Below are 14,781 nucleotides of genomic sequence, written 5' to 3'. Positions count from 1 at the left end.
TCAGAATATCAAAAAAGAAAGAATGTATAAAGTTAATACATGAGGAGAGGAGAAAGGAATGAAGAAGGGAGAGTAACAGCTGGGTCCAAATTTTTCTGCCAGATAAATTGCAACAGTGGTGGTGACATTGGTTCTTGAAAGGGGATCGAGGGGACCTGGAAGTAACAGGGTTTAAGGAGAACAAGCATTAGTTTGCTGTGGAATTGTTGAGTGGTCGTAGCTGGGATCCAAGTTGATTTGTCACTTGCAGAGCTGTAGATGAAGCTTAGGAGTCATCCATCACTTTTATAAAACATTAATTGCTCTATGGGGCTGAGTAAGGACCTCAAGTCTACTTGCTGAGTCACCTTCTGAATTACAGAGACTTGTTACAGAATCTTCATGCTGAATAAGGACTTCTTTAGAGTCCCTTCCACTCCTGAAAGGGGGGAAAGTGGCTCAGACAAGATGAACAAGAAACAGACACCCAAACACATTCTGTTATACCTCAAAAACTTTTCTGCTTTGAGCAGCCTCAGTCAGGAGTTTCTCTTGGCTTTTGACATGGGTCCTTTGCCATGTCAGACCATATTCTTCTCAAGATTTTGTACCCTTGACTCTTCCTTCTGAGAGCTCAGCAGCTAACAAACAGCAGTTAACCTTTCCTGTCACTCAGTCTGCGGCTTTCTGTGATCTAATTGGAAACCTTTGCTTGTTATGTTGTGAGAAATATAAATTTCCCTAATATCCTTTATCAAAAGACACATGAAAATAAAACTGATATAGTAAAATTTTTATTTCTTTATTAATTTTAATTTTTATTTTTTAAGACCCCACTGTCACTGGCATGGAGTGCAGTGGCACAATCTCAGCTCACTGCAACCTCCGCCTCTCAGGTTCAAGCAATTCTCTTGCCTCAGCCTCCCGAGTAGCTGGGATTACAGGCACCCACCACCATGCCCAGCTAATTTTTCTGTATTTTTTAGTAGAGATGGGGTTTCACCATGTTGGCCAGGCTGGTCTTGAACTCCGTCTGACCTTGTGATCCACCCACCTCAGCCCCACAAAATGCTGGGATTACAGCATCGTGTCCAGCCTAAAATTTTTACTGATAAAGTTAGTTTCCTAGAATAGTATTTATGAATAGGAAAGAATTCATATATGCTTAGTAATGAGCTTTTTAGTTGAAAATTCTCAGTTCATGTATTTCCTGTCTGTTGCACCTCCCACATGTCTCCCTGAAGCCCTTTATCAACTGCTCCCCTTCTAAAGAGGAAAGGCTCAATGGCCTGTATCCACCCAACCTTGAGCACCGTCATGGCAGAAGACAGATACCAGTGTCTTTATAGGTCACTAGGCTTTATCTTTATTCATATTTTCATTTCTCACTTCTAAGAACTAACCTTTCCATGATCACCATGATCACAGGGCTAAGAGATAGGTAACACAGTCTCTTTGCAAATACAGTAGGAATTTCCCACTAAACATGTTTTCATTAAAAGAAATTAGATACCATTAGATTTAAAGGAAGTGCTTGTTCACTATGAATCTTTCTGGTGATCTTAACAAATGCAGAAATGATGAGCAGATACAGTTTTACTACATTTATCCAAATACTTGCACAATCTTTTATTTTTCTTTATTTGTAATATTAGTCTTAAATAATCATGAGTAATTTTTCATATTAGAAAGTGGGAACTGGAAAAGTGTGATTTGTTCAAAATCTTTAAGAGCCAGCTGGGCTGAGAGAAAACATAATGCCCCGCCTCATTCAGTTTCTGCCTCACTCACAATGAGTATCTCCGGAGCCCAAATTACTGGATGATAGAATTGGTTTAATTCAACCTTGCAAACAAAAGGAGAAAAACTGGTCAAAGAATCAGCAAATTCGGGCATTGAGAGGCTATACGAGCTTTTCCTTCAAGCTTTGCTACTGGATTCCTGTATCTCTCATTTTATACCCTTTCTTTGTTGGCTTGAATAAGTCACTTTTGTAAATTACCATTAAACCTGTTATCTAGCTGACTGTGGAAAGTCCCTTATTTCATAGACTCATGGAATTTGGTAGCTAGAAAGAGCCCTAGAAGGTCTCTCTTCTCAGTGTACAGGGAGGAGGGGGGAAGGTAAGAGATTGGCCCAAGATAACACAGCTTTTTAACAAGGAGCCAGCACTATCGATTTTCAGCTATCAAATGTTGATTCTCTCACTAGGAAGTTACAGTCGGGGTTACAGTGTAGCATGTGTGCTAGCATGAGCATCTAAGACTCTCTCAGAACTGTTACTGTTAATAATCCAGAACTAAAACACTTCTGAATCTCACCATACCAGCTTTGTAAAACCCTTTCTCTACTTCCCCATCTCTTGAACAGACTCGCTTCCTGTAGCACACATGATGCCATCAGCCCCCTCACCCTTACATCACTTAGCTTGAATGACAACTTTTTTATGGACAAATGCCAAAGAGGATTTGGGTCATTGGCCCAACTTTGGTCATGTAGTCCTCCCTGTGTCTAGGAAATAGGACATCCTATTTCTTTTGGTCGTTTGGCCACTAGTAAGAATGGGCCCTGGCAGAACCAAATGGAATGTGCTCCCTGGGGAAAAGAAAGCTGCTCTTGCTATGAATTTGTTTTCTTAAAAGTAGGAGACTGGGAGGCCGAGGTAGGAGGATCACTTGAGCCCAGGAGAGCGAAACCAGCCTGGGCAACAAAGTGAGACCCCCATCTCTACAAAATAAATAAATAAATAAATTACCAAAGTCTGGTGGTGCACACCTGTGGTCCCAGCTATCTGGGAGGCTGAGGGGAGAGGATTGCTTGAGTCCTGAAGGCCAAGGCTGCAGTGAGCTGCCATCATGCCACTGCACTGTAGCCTAAGTGACAGAGTGAGACCTCGTCTCAAAAAAAAAAAAAAAAATAGTAGGATTCAGATATTTTGGGCAGGCAAAAACAACACCTATTCACCTTAGATGTCACCCAGATCATATATGTAGTAATTTTTTATTTTACAGTGGACACTGTAGATATAACAATATTAAAACTTTAGATGTCATCGTCTTCCTTTAATGAGTAATGAGTTTTGTTCTGGCAGGCATTTAATTTTCTGGCAGATCAGCTAGAACTAGTAGAGGCCTCGTTTTAGATTCTGTTCGGGCAAATCTAGAGTGATCCTTATTTTAGGATTAGAGTAGGCCTTCTAAGGCATTGCCTTTTTTTAGAGGCTCAACTGAATCTTGAGAGTGTTCAGCAGTGTCTCTTTTCCTTGGCTGGTTGGAACTCCAATATCTGACATTTTGTAGCCATGAAACACCCTTTTCTGCTCACAGAAGAGCTGTTTGGGATAGGTCTTGCATATAATTTTCTTAATACTTGTCTAAAGTCTCAAGAAACCCCCTATACATGTTTCTAGGGTTCTTGTGCAGCTTCCTGTCTAATACTCTGCTCCACAAATTCCTACCATATCTGCCACCCAAAAATCAGATCTCAGTTTTCTTCACCCAGCTGTTCTCTGGGTTCCACTGAGCCCTGAGTTGCGATTTGAAAAGTGCCCCGAGGCAAAACGCCAAGGTAAACGTACAGCTTATCTCCTGTGTCTTCCTCGTTTCAAGGATCACAGCCGTGGACTGTGCCTAAAACTGTGGCTGTAAATGTTTGTGTCCATGTTTGTCCATGTTTACGTCCCCTTTCTCCATTGCAGACACACTTAAAAACTTTTCTTTTAGATACTGCAACTGAAGCACAAATAAATTTGATCACTTACCAAGCTTGGCTCTGTTACAAAGCTACTTCATACTTACAGGAAGTTTTCTCAAATAATGAGGACAAGTTTTGGCCCCTAGATGAGTTATAGGAGCTGATAATCTGGGGGTGAATCTTTTGTAAGAAATGAACAATCCAATCCTTTCCTAATTTGTCTGTATTTCTGTAAATTATATAATTATTTTCTTTTAAATTGGGATATGGTCATCTGTTGAAACAATTTTCTAGAAATGGGAAAAGAGAAAGACTTGGTATCAGAAGATCTGGGTTCAAAAAAGAAAAGAAAAGAAACTCAAATTCCAGCAGACCTCAGTGTCCCTGGCTTGAGGTTGCCTGTCTATAAAGTAAGATAAAAATAGCAACTTTTCATGGCTGTGATGTTGTTGGGAATATCTTCCACTCTTGTTATTTTCTATCAGTAGTAGCCGAGGTGGGGGGGTTCTTAGAAAGTTTAGCTTTAGAGGACATTTTAGCATATCCCTTGAGTTAGTTTTTCTTTTATTCTGTATGTCAATATAATTAGTAATATTTATTAATATTATATGTCTAAATATAATAATGAATTTTATGTTATATATTTCTAAATATAATATTAATAAAATGTTTGAACATGAAGTGTTTTGTTATGACAAAGCAACCAAATCCAAAATTGTAATTGAAAGAGAGTGGATGTGCTTTAAAATATGGCTCTTAGCACTTGGTTTTCCTTACGGAAGTTTGCATTCCTTTTTTCTCTCTCTCTTTTTTTAAGTCCTTCAGTCATAAAACCTGAGCTTTTATAAAAGGAAAGTATTATAGAAGGAAAAAAATGTGTGCCAAAGAATTCGTGTATTTGAGTTTTGTATCTCTAGTGTTTAACAGTTTTATAATCCAGGTTTATAACTTGTTGAGAACAATAGACTAACTATTTTAAGCACATTAGCTTTGCTAAAGATTAACTTTTTACATGGCTGGTAAGTATGGTGAAATTTAAGCTTTGAGAGTAATAGATAGGAATATTTTCCATCTCTGCCTACATTTTTTTAGTAAGGAATTTTTAGTAAGACACTAACAGCTATCCTCAATGTGTTATATTTATTAGCAACCAACATAATTCAAGCATTTTCTCTTAGTGCACATAATCTTAAAAGACAGTGAAATGGGGAAGTCCTTGATAAGCTAAAACTAAATTTTAGCCTTCATATCCTCATCAAAATCTAGAAGAATACAAAATATTTAATAATCTTTATCCTGATAGATATTAGTATTCCAACCTTGGTTCCATAAATCCTTTAATTCATAGTCATTTTATATGGTTTGAATATTTTTAAGTTATTTAATTGCATATTAAGTGATGGTATCAGCCCTGAAGTCTTTTTATTCCAACAAGAAGTTATATAACATTTTAGTAATCTTTAAAAGGACATTACAAATACACTTAACAAACATATAGTTAAATTTTTTGTATGTAAATATGAATATTTAAATACTTTAAACCATAACAGTAATGGACAATATGTATTTATTCTCTTCCTATGTACTTTTGCATTGTAGCTTCAGGATGAATATTTGTTTTAAGAATATGTGCTTGAGTATAAGTCTGCCTTTATATGCTTGTAATATTGTCTCTGACAATATTTAGTACTTAATATTGTTGGTTCTGAGTAGAGCCTATGTTAACATAGTATAGCACAAACTAAATCTACACCATTTGACTAGGTACATCTGCTGTGTGTCTCTTTTCTCCTTAAAACAATTGAATTATTCTGGCTACTAAAGAAGACATTTTTCTTTGTTTTGATAAAAGAAAAACTTCAGCTGAATTAAATTTAATGGAGTTTAATTGAGCAATCAACGATTAATGAATCGGGCAGCACCCAGAATCACACCAGATTCAGAGACTCCAGCACAGCTACGTGGTGAAAGATTTGTAGACAGAAAAGGGGACATATAGAATGGCTGGCTTGGTAATAGCTCAGTGTTTGCCTTATTTGAACACCGTTTGAACACTTAGCAGTGTATAGATGGTTGAGTATGGCCACTGAGATTGGCCAAGACTTAACAATTGTTACAGGGGCATACTCCTAAGTTAAGTTTTCAGTCTGACTATTAAGCTAGGTTATAGTTCATCCTCAGGGACTCAAGTATAGAAGTCTAGAATCCTTCTCAGGCCATATTTAGTTTGTTTCAACAGTTTTTTCAGCTTTTCATCTGAAATACAATATGAGGTGGCTGCATATCTGGAAGTCTGAAAACCTGGTGTTTATTGTTATTCCCAGCCGCTTCATCTGTTTTCATAGAGGGCTTGTTGAGGTCTGTGTAGCCTATGATAATGTCACCCCAGCAAGTGTGGGAAGAGTAGTTACCTTTGTGAACTTGTTCAGGCAGCCAGAAGTCATGGCTGGCCTCCAAGGTGTCAGCTGAGGACCTGGAGTGTCTGCGTGTTTGGGAAGTCATATGACAGAAAAATCTACATGGCACTGAAATATCCACTGCCTTTCAGAAAGGATCAGCCTGGGGTAAAAGGGCCTGTGTTGACTTCAGTTTGCATACACCGTCTTTATTTTCTGTGTGTTTGCACATACATTATCTCTCCAAATCGTGAGAAAAGAGCAGCCAGAGGTTCCTTCAGTTCATGAGAGCCAATAACTCTCACCAAAGAGCTTTGTTTGAAAAGTAGCAGTCTAGAATTTGGTCTTTATTAGGGTTTTCTAACTTTTTTTAAGTCACAGAACCCTCCTTCCAAATGAAATCTTAATCTGACACCCAATATGTAAAATAGAGGAATGCAGAGAGTTTCAGCTCACATTGGCTGGGGGCTCCAGAGTCTTGCCCCCTTAGGCTGATCTCTTTCTGTGTTGCTAGACCCCCTCGGCCCCTTGAGGTTTCATGGAGCATAGTCTGAAAACCACGACAAAAACAGGCTTTGTAATGTCTGTTGGCCCACAACATTCTCTCTTTTGATATTCTGTATTGCCTCTGATAGGTATTCTGAACTTTCTGCCACATTTTTCGAAAGTCTTTGGTTTTTATGGTGATAGAAAAAGCATCCTGGTACAGTAGGGAAGCAATCCAGTCATGACTCCAACTCCATGTACTGTGTGACTTTGGGTGTGTCATTAATTTCCTGGATATTGGCCTCTCCTGTCTGTACAATGGGGATGGTTAGACAAGCAGGGAAAACATCTGGAGATCTTTGGCTAGAAGATACTATGTGAATGGGATTGACTGAAATGAGCTGTTGATCTCTGACTCATCCCTATATAAAGGAACAGCACTGAAATACTTCAGGGCTACCTTCTCTAGTCCACTTGGTTATAACCAGAGTAGGATTATCAAAACTTGAGCATGGGAATGTATGCAGAAGAAAATGTCTCTGACTGATTTTCCCATAAGGAAACTCCCTATTGTGCATGCTTATAGACTTAAGGCATCCTCTCCAGAACACAGGAATAGATATTTGTGTAAATTAGCATCATAAATACTTAATGTGATGGCATATGAAGAACTCTGGGTTAGGGGTCGAAGGACCCCATGTTGTACTGGAGCTAGCTGTACTGACTCAAGAGGGCCAAGCTGGTACATCTCCTCCTGATTCTGCATGTGGTAACATCATGTTGGTGGCTTGAAATTAGCTGTGGTAGAATTATTATCACCTGAAAATCAGCAAATACTATAAATTGGGGCTTTGGATGGGGAGCACACCATTGCAGAAAGATTTGAACTATAAACTCAGTACTCCTACTCCTAAATATTTTAAGCCTCAATGTTCTCATGTGTTATATATGGAACACAATGCCTGCTCTGTCAGTCTCACAGATTTGTCATGGAAGTCCAAATATATGTAAGGGAACCAAACCAAAGCAGATGCCCCTGGAAGTGACACCATTATGATTTCCAGTGTTATTGGGAGCATAGAGAAAGAACAAGAGGAGAAAGCATGAACTGACCCTATTTTCCTTCAAGAAACAGAATAAGTGCCACTCAGATCTCATAAACACAAAACTGCATATGCTTTTAAAGAATCATAAATATCAAATTTAGGTTGAACTACCTTGAAATGTATTTAGAACTATTCTTTAAAATGGAATCATAGACTAATAAAAGAAAATGCCTTCAATGCCTCCAAGGGTTGGGACCACTGAATACAGGAACCCATTGAGCACCAGCTTCCAAAGCTACATCAAACTGTCTCGCTGATACTCTGTGACAACACACATGAGGAGCTGGGATTCCATTTCTCCTTCATGAAGCAGCTAGAAGCTAGTCAGTCTCTAGTATTATGGCCAACAATCATCCACACTAGGATTTGGGTAGAATGGTGACCATGAGTAATTCTAACACTGCCAGCATTTCTACAGAGACTTAGATGAAATCTGAAGGAAGCTTCCCAAATAATGTGGTTTACAGGCAAATGATTATTATTAATAAGAAAATGACATACAATTCTCATCAAATACACTTCATGGAATGTGGTATTCTTTACCTTTTGGCAGGAATAATGCCTGGAGATCTTTGGCTAGGAAGATACTATATGAATGGGATTGGCTGAAATGAGCTGTTGATCTCTGACTCATGTCTATATAAAGGAACAGCCCTGGATTACTTCAGGGTTTCTGCTGAAAAGACATGGTAGGAATCATGTCTGAAACATAATGTTATGATGTTTAACTGTTGTATTTTCAATTACAACCTTTCTCTTTTATGTGGACCTATGCTCTGGATGATGTTACCTAGATTCTAGGGTTCTTGCGTAAAAACAACTTCATGAGTGTTGTTAAAGGACAAACTCATACCTTTTTTGGAGGAATACTTTAATCTTAAGCTAAGTTTTTCAGTTTGGATATCTGCCTAATGTAGATAGGGATTCTAACCCCTCTATTGCTCAGAAATATACTACACAGGTTAAGAGAGTGGATTTAGGAATCAGAACTGTCTTGGAGATCCAGCTCTGTTGCCTACTGGTTTCCTGACTTAGTGCAAGTTTCTTATTCTCGCCAAACCTCTGTTTCTTCATCCATAAAATGGGCAAATAGTAGTCTCCCTTTTCTACAGCTCTTTTGAAAATTACATGCAAACAGAGCTTAATTAATGTTAGGTTATTAACCTCTTTAAAGAATGAGTCAAAGGGGTGACTTGGCCTAAATTCAAAAGATGACTTCAGTTGGGATCTTGACCAGCAATACCATTGTAGTGAAGCTGGAGCCAGAGTAGCCAAAGCTACATCAAACTGTCTTGTAGCTTGGGGAGCCCTTGTGCCCATCTAGATTTGTCAGAAGTAAAGCCAGCATTGATAAGTGAGTAGTAATATAGTGCCCAAAGTGCAGCATTGTACCTGGTGTGATCCCCCAACATTCCCTGTCATTATCCATTTTGGTTCAGAAGACTCTCCCGAGACTAGTGAGGGTCATTACTAGAGAATGTTCTGGAATAGTGGAGCATTGATCATCCCAGAAAGTCACTCCATAGATGATTAGCTCTGTAAAGTGCTGCATTTGATACTGAAGAACATTCTCCTCCTGCTTCTTTGTGCACACTCATGTGCACATCTCACACACATCTTGCCACAATACCACATGATCATCTTGACATAATACCACAGTAAAGCCAGGGACAGAGGGGCACAAAAAGGACCACAGGGTGCTGTGAAGTAAGGGAGTATGCCAGAAAGGAAAGCCATCCATAATATTTTTTTCAAAATAAAAATTTCAGAGCAGTGACATACCATGGGCAAGATGGTAAGAATGGTCTGTCTCAGGCACTGCAGACAATAAAGGGAACAAGTTATCTGAAAAGAATTTTTCAACAATGATAAAATGGACAAAAATGTCAGCTGACTTTTCATTATTATCATGCCCCATTCTAAGCAGTCTCAGTATCAAAATATCCTCCTAAAAAATGTGTTGTGTTGATTTAAGTTCTAAACAATTGCTGCAGTTACTGTTAAGTTTTAGCAACATATATTTTATCTCCAAACCAGCACCTTTTATTAGTTATCTTTTAATAAACACAAATTTACATGAAAGTCCATTTGGAAGACTCCCAGTTATGTAGTCAGCCCTACCTCATGTGACTTGGCTCCACACATTAGTTTCCAGAGTTAGTTCCTAAAACTCTCGAAAGATGTTCAGTGCTTTTGATACAGGTTGTGTCTTTAACCCTTGGGCTACTACGTACTGGGCATTTAAATAGATTCAAGATAAATGATTATAGCCAATGATTGTGCAGTCAAAGAAATACATATTCAGTTCATTCAGTGTTGTCATACCGTGTGACAACCTGGAGTTTTCATTTGTGTTTTAGATTTAAAACTGAAACGGAGTGTGCGCTGGTGGTGAAATATTTTTGTTTGTGATAGTTGTTGAAAAAGTTTTATTTAAGAGAAGAGAGGAGTGTTAAAAAATAGCCCAGGATAGGAGTAAAATACTGCTGCAGTGTGATATTTAGACCAATAAATAGACTTCTATCATATGTATATTACAATTGAAGTTGTTTATATTATTTTCTATGCATGTTTTCTTTCCATAGTCATTCCCAAAATGTAGAATTCCTTGTTGTAAAGGCAATGTGTGCAACAGTGCATACTTTGCAGCCAATATAGACATGAGTTCAAACCTTAGCTCTACAACTCACAAGCTGAGGGCCTGGGATGTGGTGTTAAATTTTAATTTCCTGTTTTGCAAAATGAGAGTCAAACCACCCGGGAGAGTTGTGACAACTAAATTCAATGTAACATGAAAAGTGTGTACCATATGTCTCGCGGACTGGATATAATGTTAATTTCCACCTCTTTCTTCACCTTTTTACTTCTCTTTCCTGCACTGACATTTACTTATGTCTTCCAATGCAAACAAACAAGATGTCTTTATAGAATTATGGTGAGTTCTCAGGAGGCTGAGGAGGGAGGATTACTTGAGGCCAGGAGTTTGAGACCAGCCAGGTGAGACCTCATCTCAAAAAAATTAAATAATAAATAATTTTTAAAGAATTTCCATGAGTTGAAAGTAATTTCAACATATTTACAACTAAATATGTTGTATCATATGTAAAAACTAACATAGGATTACAGTTTATAACCTAATCCCTCCCCGCTGAACCTTTATAGATTCCACCGAAATACAAAGGTTTAATTAGAAAATTTCTGAGCTACAGTCCTGGTCTACAGTGCTGGGTAAATCTTGCTTAGATGAATGATATCATGATTGCATACTCAAAGTGGGAAGAGGAAGTGCTTGGACATTGTGAGTTTAAGTGTACATAAATTTCTAATTCTTCCTGGTCATTGCCAGGGAAACAGAATCATCAAGGTAAGCATCATCAGTGTGTTGATTTACGGCCTTCATTGGCTTCTGTGGTAAAGGATACACATACTTACAGGAAAGGAAATGAAACGTTACTAAGCTAAAACAGATCATGTTAATCTTCCAGTCAGTTCAATTGATGCCAGCTATGGCACCCAAAAGAGCATTTTCAACATTCTTCAACCTTTCCATCTCCTCTTTTTATGAAGTTTTAGCATCATATCTAGTCTTCTTTGGTTTGTATCTAATATTAATCTTCTAGTACCTCATATCTTCTTAGTGGTACACTAATGTCTTGTTAGTGGTGCATTGTATCAGATAGGATAAAGATTCTTCAATCTTGTCCTCCTGTTCCTTTGTGCACACTGCACACATGTCCTGCCATGATCATCTTGACACACACTATACCACAGTAAAACCACTGACAGAGGGGCACAAAGAGGACCCCAGCGTGCTGTGAAGTAATGAAGTATGCCAGAAAAAAAAAATTCATCCATGTTTGTTTGTTTGTTTGTTTTCAAAATAAAGATTTCAGGGTGGCCAGGCACAGTGGCTCACACCTTTAATCCCAGCACTTTCGGAGGCCAAGGCAGGTGGATCACAAGCTCAAGTGTATGAGACCAGCCTGGCCAACATAGTGAAACTCCATCTCTACTAAAAATACACAAAAAAATTTAGCCGGGGGTGGTGGTACCTGTACTCCCACCTACTCAGGAGGCTGAGGCAGGAGAATCTCTTGAACCTGGGAGGCGGAGGTTGCAGTGAGCCGAGATGACCCCACTGCGCTCCAGCCTGGGTGACATTGTTAGACTCTGTCTCAAAAAAAAGTAGATTTCAGGGCAGTGGCTTACCAAGGGCAGAATGTAATTCTTTTACTTACCTTACAGTTGTATTTAATCCTTATAGAACTCCTGTATAATCCTTATACAGTTGTGTAAGGATTAAATTAGATAAGATAAGGGGAAAGATTTTCTAAATCATACAACAGTTACATATGTTAAGTAGTATTGTTACCCTGTATCTGGGATCAGTAAGCTATGACCCATAGACCAAGTCTGGCTCTCTACCTGTGTTTGTACGAACCTGGGGACTATTATAATCCCAATAACGATTTTGGCTTAAAGTAGGTCTTGTGTTTATCTCTCCCTCCTTGTGTTGAGCCCAGGCTTCTTATCACAATGTTATTTCAACATTTGGCCCCACAGCAATCACAGTTTACCCATTTCTTACTAGTCATTCTTTATTTTTTAGTTCATTTACCCGTTAGAGCAGGCGTCCCCAAACTATGGCCCGCGGGCCACATGCAGCCTCCTGAGGCCATTTATCCAGCCCCCCGCCGCACTTCAGGAAGGGGCACCTCTTTCGTTGGTGGTCAGTGAGAGGAGCACAGTGTGTGGCGGCCCTCCAACGGTCTGAGGGACAGTGAACTGGCCCCCTGTGTAAAAAGTTTGGGGACGCCTGCCTTAGAGATTTCCTGCAAGCCCAGCAGTACTGTAAACATTTCCTTGTTGTAGTCTAGCTGTATTGCTGTGAGAAGTGCCTTAGAGTATCCAGACTAACTGACAAAAAATGGAAATTTTCAAAGCATGTTACAACAGTGCGTGTAACAACAAAGCATATTACAACAGTGCATGTAACATGCTTTGAAAATTTCCATTTTGGAAAACAGGAACTCAAGCAACTTTCCTACTGTCTGTCGGCTCTAGATGGACTAGAACCTGGTCAAAACAAGCCCAGAGCCCAAAGGCTAGCTTACTGCACTGCACAGTAACCCAGTATATCAAGCCGGAATGTTGGTATGTATCCTTTGAGCAAATAAGCCTAAGGAACTGTTATTTCATGACCCTGCTAATGCCAATGTGGTTGATAAACAGCACGGGGTTTGCTACCCTGACTGTAATTTCTAACCCAAAGAGCAATTAATCTTTGTTTGATATGTAAAAGGGTTTTTATTGTCCCTTACTCTAAATTGACCAGATGTTTAACCAGCACTCTGACTTTGGAGGCTTCCTTGATCTCTTGCCGTGTACAAATGCTCAATCCCTCTTTAGTGTATTCGTTGAGCTCTGTCCCTATTTCTAATTGCTGTGAAACATCTCCATGTCCTACTTCCAGCCTATGCTGAAAATTCTTTGAAGGTAGTAACTCTATATGTGTACCAGATGAGTCCCTGCCATACAACTGGTGTTCAGTACACATTTGTTGAAGGAATTACGAATATGTCATTAGTTTTTCAAATGTTGATGAGCATTATTTAAAAGGACGAGGCCATGTCATAGTCGCAGAAAAAAAATGGATTTGAAATCAGAAAACCTGATAAACACCAGTACGAATAACTTGACTTCTGGATCCTTAAAATGATCCAATACACATGCTTGCAGGAAGTAGAGAAACTGATATTCTGATGGGCAAAGACATGGGTGAAGAGAGCAGTCAGCAGCAGTTAGGCCTCGGCCCCTCACTCCTGCCATTGCTACCACCTGGTCACCACTTTCTCCAAGCATAGGAGTAATGATAAAGTAGAAGAGGACTTCTGGCAGGGATTCACCCCTTTCTAGTCTAGGATTGGCACTTCTCTCCATGTTCTCAGAAGGCAAGATAATGGCTACAATTGGGATAAGTAGAGAATGCTTATTATATGCGAATAGAATCAGCTCTGATTCAACCATGGTTGGTAGCTCTAAGTACCACAGACATATGCATCTACTCTGCTGCCAAAAACTAGAACTGGGAAGGGTAGTATTGTCAGACATAATTTTTAATTTGGAAAAGGCAGTAATGTGTTTCATAATGCAAATAATATGTACCTAGCCTAACTGATTAACATTGGACATAGCCAAGTAAACAAATAATTCCGAACTTCTAACTGCACAGGATTTTAGCCAATAAATTTAGCTGAAGCCAAAATACCCCTGATTAGAATACCTTATTTCCTCCTCCTCTGAGTTTTCCAAATGTGACAAAAGTTACTTGACTTTTCATTTATACTGCTTTGCCAATAGATTGAGATTATTGATGGAAGAAATATAAATGGTAAATGAATTAGTATTTCTCATGAGCTCTAGAAGCCATCATAAAATAAGTAGTCACTAAGGAAGGAAATATAAGGCATAAGAATTATAAGGTATACTCTTTGATAAGACTTCCATAAAGTAATTGTACCATGCAGTTTTTAACCTTTTAAAGTTCAAACTCTCAAAAATAGTATTAAGGTTTCTAAGAAAATGAAGTTAATTTTTTCTAGCTGATAAAGATTATCCATATGGCAATTGACTGCTGCTGTTTACAGCTATAATATTTCTTTGTGATTCCCAAAGCAACAATCCAGTTTACAATAATGAGCTGGTCATGGACTTGCCCTTTACAAGGTACCTTATCTATAGCCCAAGTTTCTAAAGATTGAACTGCCCAGGGACCTTATGAAGCAGCCATGTTATTAAAGTTGTTTAAGCAGCTCTAGTCCGTTGAAAAGCTTTAGTTTATTTGTTTTTATAAAGTCCAGTGACACAAAGTTGGCTGGAGACTCTGTGGCATGAATCATTTCCTTTCTGCAGTCTGTCAGCTTGCAAACATAGGCAGAGGGAGTGCCTGTTCTGCCCTCTGCCTGCTCCTGCACACTCCCGAGCTTTTGCAAGTTGGTGGTGGGTAAACTTGATGCAGTGACTCTTTGCTGGATTAGTGTACTCTTTCAAGTAACTGTTGGTGAAGAAGGCAGGAAATTATGTTCCTGGATAAGAAATGGCCAGGCTAATGCATGTGGCAG

General features: G+C 38.9%; 1 protein-coding gene across 4 annotated transcripts in view; it reads left to right on the top strand.

Annotated features, from left to right (window-relative positions):
- Positions 1-14,781, top strand: part of THRB (thyroid hormone receptor beta) — a 374,638-nt gene that overhangs the window by 116,992 nt on the left and 242,865 nt on the right. Inside the window, exon 1 of one of the 4 annotated variants that reach the window (XM_010346544.3) lies at positions 1-14,781. This exon is cut by the window's left edge and continues 30,361 nt beyond it. The exons of the other annotated variants lie outside the window; for them this stretch is intronic. The gene's annotated coding sequence lies outside the window, so the exon portion shown is untranslated. 4 annotated transcript variants of the gene reach the window in all.

Source organism: Saimiri boliviensis, chromosome 9 (assembly GCF_048565385.1).
Source record: "Saimiri boliviensis isolate mSaiBol1 chromosome 9, mSaiBol1.pri, whole genome shotgun sequence".
NCBI lineage: Eukaryota > Metazoa > Chordata > Mammalia > Primates > Cebidae > Saimiri > Saimiri boliviensis.
The sequence above is the reverse complement of the archived record's forward strand: the minus strand, read 5'-3'. Positions and strand labels throughout refer to the sequence as shown.